Consider the following 6,321-nt stretch of genomic DNA (forward strand, 5'->3'; position numbering starts at 1 on the left):
TCGTCATCAGTTAGGAAACTAGGTGTGCTATTTGATAGCATTTTTTCTTTAGAAAACCACATTTCTAGCATTTGTAAAACTGCATTTTTCCATCTCAAAAATATATCTAAATTAAGGCCTATGCTCTTAATGTCAAATGCAGAAATGATAATCCATGCATTTATGTCCTCAAGGTTAGATTATTGTAATGTTTTATTGGGTGGTTGTTCTGTATGCTTAAGTAAACAAACTACAGCTAGCCTGAAATGCAGCAGCAAGAGTTCTTACTAGAACCAGGAAGTATTACCATATTAGCCTGGTCCTGTCAACACTGCACTGGCTCCCTATCAAACATCGTATAGATTTTAAAATCTTGCTGCGTTATCAAAAAAAAAAAAAAGCAATTTGATAATACCTAGAATATCAAACTCAACTGCGGGCGGCAGATCCTTTTCCTATTTGACGCCTAAACTCTGGAATAACCTACCTAAAATTGTTCGGGAGGCAGACACACTTTTGCAGTTTAAATCTAGATTAAAGACCCACCTCCATAACCTGGTTTACACATAACACACTAATATGCTTCTAATTTCCAAATCCTTTAAAGGATTTTTAGGCTGCATTAATTACGTAAACCGGAACAGGGAGCACTTCTCATAACACCCGATGTACTTGCTACATCATTAGAAGAATGGCATCTACGCTAATATTAGTCTGTTTCTCTTATTCCGAGGTCATCGTAGCCACCAGATCCAGTGTGTATCCAGATCAGAGGGTCACTGCAGTCACCCAGATCCGGACCGTATCCAGACCAGATTGTGGATCGGCATCTAGAAAGGACCTCTACAGCCCTGAAAGAGACCAGGACAACTACAGCCCCAGATACAGATCCCCTGTAAAGACCTTGTCTCAGATGATCACCAGGACAAGACCACAGGAAACAGATGATTCTTCTGCACAAACTGACTTTGCTGCAGCCTGAAATTGAACTGCTGGTTTTGTCTGGTCAGAGGCCCAAATGAGCCTGGTTTCTCCCAAGGTTTTTTTCTCAATTCTGAAGTTTTGGTTCCTTGCCGCTGTCGTTTCTCTCCCCTGTGACATTCCGCAAGGCACTATTTTGGCCCACTTCCTATTTTCATTATATATGCTATACCTCTGGGAGTGTTATGCTGATAATACTGAAATCTATTTACTTTTTAGGAAAAAATTATTCACTGGCCATGACTGCTCTTTTATCCTATCTAGATTAGGTTAAATCCTCTGTTTATTTTTTTTTTGTTGTATTTTTTGTTGTTGTTTTTTTATATATATCCTTAAATGAGGATAACTGAAGTAATTGTTTTAGGTCCTTCGGAAAATATTAAACATTTAATTTTGAAGAGTGCCATCCCTATCGGCTTTTAGGTCTTCACAGGTGCTCTGGGTTAAGATGACTCATTAAAATTTGATAAACAAATTTCCACTATGATTGGGTCCAGTTTTCATCAGCTCCGTATACTCGTATAAAAATGTAACATTTCCTCACTAAGACTGAAGATGATGGTTCATGCTTTTATTACATCACATCTCGATTACTGTAACTCATTATACTGTGGCATTTCTAAAGCTCAAAGTGCCCTTCTGCAACTGGTCCAAAATGCTACCTCTAGATTTATTTATTTTTTTAAACTGAAAAGGAATCACACCACTCCGCTTTTAAAAGCCCTTCATTTGTTGCCTGTTCAATAAAGACTACATTTTAAAATCTGATTATTTGTTTTTAAATCTTTACATAATTAAGAACCTGGCTACCTATCTGAATTGATGCATCAGTACATCTTCTTGAGAATCCTAAGATCTGCTGACCAGAACCTTCTTTTAATTCTGCATTCCAGACTTAAGCTTTTAGATGACCGTGCCTTTTCTAAAATTGGCCCTTGCATCAGGAATGACTTGCAAGTGGACATCCGAATGGCCCCTAGACTGACCATTTCAAGTCTCTTTTAAAAACCCATGTTTTCAGTGGCATTTTTGGCTTTATATTAACTATTTTTAAGCCCCTTGAGATGAATCATCTCATTTACAAGGGGGTCCTCAATATTCCTGCCCATTTTATTTTCTATTTGTGTTTTAATTTATAATGGTTCTTTGTTTTAGCCTGTTTTGTGTGTTCTTACTACTCTTATGATGATGCTTTTGTGAAGCACTTTGGTCAGTCTTTTAAATGTGCTATATGAATAAAGTAAACTGGAACGGCAGTTATATCATCATTCATGCAATCATACTGTTGACACAAACCACTGGGAGGTGTTGTTATAATGTTTACAGAAGGAAGAATGGAGCAAATGACCATGCCATTCAAATCCCCTAACTTAGGACAGTTCCCCTCACAGTAAAACAGACCAGCAAAAGAATTCAGCTAACCACTTCTGTAAACATTTGCCAATGTCTCAGTTCATGCAATATTTTATTCAATTATTAATCACAATTTCAGTTCAAGCTTTCACTAACTACATTATTTGAGTGTCTTTCTAGCAGCACATGCATGTTGTTTATCTTGATTTTGAGAGGTGGAAATTGGGAGATGTCAAATACAAAGCTTTGGTATCCTGAGAAGAAGAGCAAAGGGTTTTGTCAAGAGTCTTTGAGCAGCAATATCTTCATTTTATTAACTTCCATTAACAGGTGTGAATATGTTTTGATAACTGCATCATCAAGAGTTCTTCATCATCATCCTCTTTCTTGTCATATCTACGAAAATAAAGAAAAACATTCAGACAAATCACCAATATTGCAAATTTAAGGCATTGTCTTTAATAATTAATTGATGTCACTCCTGCATTGCTTTCCCTTCTGGGTAGTTGTGATGGGAAATATAAAGATAAATACTTGTGTATACTCTATTTAGCATCAAATATCCTACTACAACTATGTAGCCAATTGTATACATTTGTGACTTTTGGTAATTCTTCAAACTGTAACAAAACAGAAGAGAAAAGAAAAGTTAAACTGTATCTAAAAATACCTGTTAACATGATATAACAAAGATATTTGTTTTCCTGTTTAAACCACCTTTTCTTTACCAAAACCGAGAAAATGCAAATTGTAATACATTTAGTACAGCTTTAATCTAATTCTTGTTTGAATGTACAAGAATTGGCGTTAGCCACATGGAAAAAAAAAAAATAAATAAGACTGTAACTGAAGCTCTGGTCTCTTTTCCATGTTCTCTGCTCCTCTTCCTCTACCAGAGTTCTGCCCCACTGGGCAACTGTTTTGAATCCATGGACCAAACCAAAGTCCTCAATGGCATTTCTTTCGCTCTCTTCTCTTTTAAAATTTATTTATTTATCTTTCTGTCTTCCTTTCTATATATATATATATATATGTGTGTATATGTATGTATATATATATATAAAAAGAAATGCACAGTTGTATAGCATTAATGTTTATAGAGTCACATGGCAATCCTACACATTTTAAAACATAAATTCATGAATTAAGCAATAAACCATGAAAGTATACAAATGAACAAGATAATGTACTCTAATGTATTCTATAATTGTCTATTTTGTGTTTTAAATAGGGATGTGCACAATGGGTAACATCAGAACCACTTAAAGGGGAAATGTAATCAATTTTTTGCATTTAGATTGGTTTCTTGAATGTTTGCCAGCTCAGAAAAGCTGAAAAGAAAACAAACAGCCAGTTCAGGCTGCCTGAGTCTGAAATGGTGTCATCCAGAAAGCTTCAATTTGCAGCTTGAAGTAGAATGAAGTTCAAATGAAGTTTAATGGTTAAATAATGTATAATAATTTGAAAAATACTTGAAAATGAAAATATATTAATGATAATTAAGTAAATAATACATTAAATCGCATTTAGCTTCAATTTTCAATTAAGCAAATATAGCTGTAAAATGATTAAAACATTTTTTATAAAATGAAGGACAAAAGAAACTCATTATATAGAACAAGTAGTAAGTCTATCAGTCTGAATTTACACATTTTGACATCAGAGTTTTTGTCTGTCCCATTTGTTGCTGGTATAACTAACAGTGAAAAAAAGATTTGTTAAAGATTTGTAAAATTTTGTTAACCTGTCAAGTTAATTTTAATGAGGGTTTGATGAAAATACAGAATTCATATACTGATAGACTTGCACTGCTCCAGTGATTATAAAGGCAATTTTTTTTTTTTTGTATATAAAAAAAAAATCACAAATGTCATATAGTTAACAGAGGGTTTTCACGCAGCTAACAGGAACTGTGTGTAGATGAACATTTAGTCACTGGCTTGATTCGTCAATGCATAAAATCATTAAACCATTATGTGGAAAAGAACATCTGAATATGACCCCAACATTACACCGATCACAGGTGAAAATATGTTTCTAGACGTTTGTTTATAAAGTTTACAGATTTTGTTGTTGAAAATTGTTTATGAACTTACAGTACAGTCTGACAGAAGGATTTCAAATTACATATTTCATATTTCTGTATATAAAAAAAAAAACCCACAACAGTCTTATAGTTAACAGATGGTTTACACGCAACTAAGGGAACTGTGTGTAGTTGAACATTTAGTCACTGGCTCGATTCGTCAATGCATAAAAGCATTAAACCATTTTGCGGAAAAGAACATCTGAATATGACCCCAACCGATCACAGGTGAAAATATGTTTCTAGAGGTTAGTTCATAAAGTTTGCAGAGTTTGTTGTTAAAAAAAAAATGTGTATGAATTTACAGTCTGACAGAAAGATTTCAAATTACATATTTAATCTGTTTGATCATATTTGATGCATGGAACACAAAGGGAAAAAAATGATGTGCAATATTTCAAATTCCACAATGAAGTTCAAGCCCTGAGTACCTTTCAGATTATAAAAAACATTATATTTCAACATTATAATAATGATAAAAAAAAAAGCAGTTCATTACCCCTTTAATCTTTTTTGTAAATAAAAAAATAAATAAAAAAATCCAGTGTTCTTACATATTCAGTTAGCAGGACATCTTGTGTGAATGATAAGGCTTTCCAGGTGAGTTTTGGATTGTAATAAAGTTTCTTTCCTGTACATTTAAAAATCATAGGTATTTTGTCTGTGTTATGTTTTGTCAGTGTTGTGTATGGCTTGCTACTAAGGGACTGTTGTACATTTCTTTTTACATTTCTTTCCTTTTACTCTCATGTTTCAACAAACTCTTATTCAGTCTATCTCTAATTAGGTACACCCAATTTTTTTATCTTCCTATCAAAGTTCTCAAAGGTTTAAAATAAAATCTCATCTTAATGGTGTTTTTTTCACTATTCTGTTTAACTCTGAAAAACATCACATTACGGAAGTAAAATGGGTTTCATGCAGGGAAATTCAAATCTATATTTTCTATCAAAATATGTTCAGCTTACATGTAGGAACAGATGCAGGCGGCAATAATGTTGAACATAAGGAAGGTGTAGATCAGTGGTTCCCAACCTTTTTCAACTCGTGGCCCACACAACCAAACACATATGTTTGTGCGGCCCACTGCAACAAAATTAACTGACCCTGCTATTGTTGGGTTAATAACTTGGTACTCAGAAGCTAGATGGTTAACTGTCTTTATTGAATGAACTGGCAATGAACAGAAAATAACTAGGGCTGCATGGCACCGCTTGGCACAACTGCTGTTGTTCTGTAGTATATGCAGCAAAAATATCTAAGATAAATTGGCAGTTTATTCTTAAACCAATCATCAAGCTTGAATAGTGGAAGCTTAGTTACAGTTTAAAATTATTTTGTGTTATTTAATTATATTAAATGATGTTTATTTTTACATATATGAACAATATTATTATTTCTTTTAATAGTAACTGGCCCGCAATACCATCACGGCCGCGGCCCACAGGTTGAAAACTACTGGTGTAGATGATGAAATGGAGCTCCTTGTGGGGCAGAAAGCAGTACAGCAGAATGAAGCCTACAGTTACGGTGAGCAGTTTTCTTATTCATCTGTCCAACAGGGCAAATTGAATAAATAGTTGTCACGGTAGGAAATCCATTGTTTCCTCCGTGTCATGTTTTGTGTTTGTATTTGTACTCTCGTAGTCTCCATGTGCTCGTTTGGTTAATTGTTGTCACCTGTATGTTGATTGTCTCGCTCCAGCTGATCCTCATCTCCACTCAGCTATAAATACTCACCCATCTCTCTGTCTGTTGTCAGATCCTCATTCATGTTTCAGCCATTCAGTTGGATTACCGTCTCCGTGTTCGTGTGCTGGATTGTATTCGTGTTGTTGTCTTCGTGTCAGTGTTCCGGTCTGTTCCTGGTTTCATCCATTGACCGTCTTCACCTTCACCATCGACTTCACCATCCAGCTCTT

At 34.6% G+C, this 6,321-nt stretch overlaps 1 pseudogene; it reads right to left on the bottom strand.

The window, feature by feature from the left end:
* Positions 1–2,448: 2,448 nt before the first annotated feature.
* LOC127970904 (dol-P-Man:Man(7)GlcNAc(2)-PP-Dol alpha-1,6-mannosyltransferase-like) lies at positions 2,449–5,950 on the bottom strand (annotated as a pseudogene).
* Positions 5,951–6,321: the final 371 nt, after the last annotated feature.

This window comes from Carassius gibelio, chromosome A4 (assembly GCF_023724105.1).
Source record: "Carassius gibelio isolate Cgi1373 ecotype wild population from Czech Republic chromosome A4, carGib1.2-hapl.c, whole genome shotgun sequence".
Classification (NCBI taxonomy): Eukaryota; Metazoa; Chordata; class Actinopteri; order Cypriniformes; family Cyprinidae; genus Carassius; species Carassius gibelio.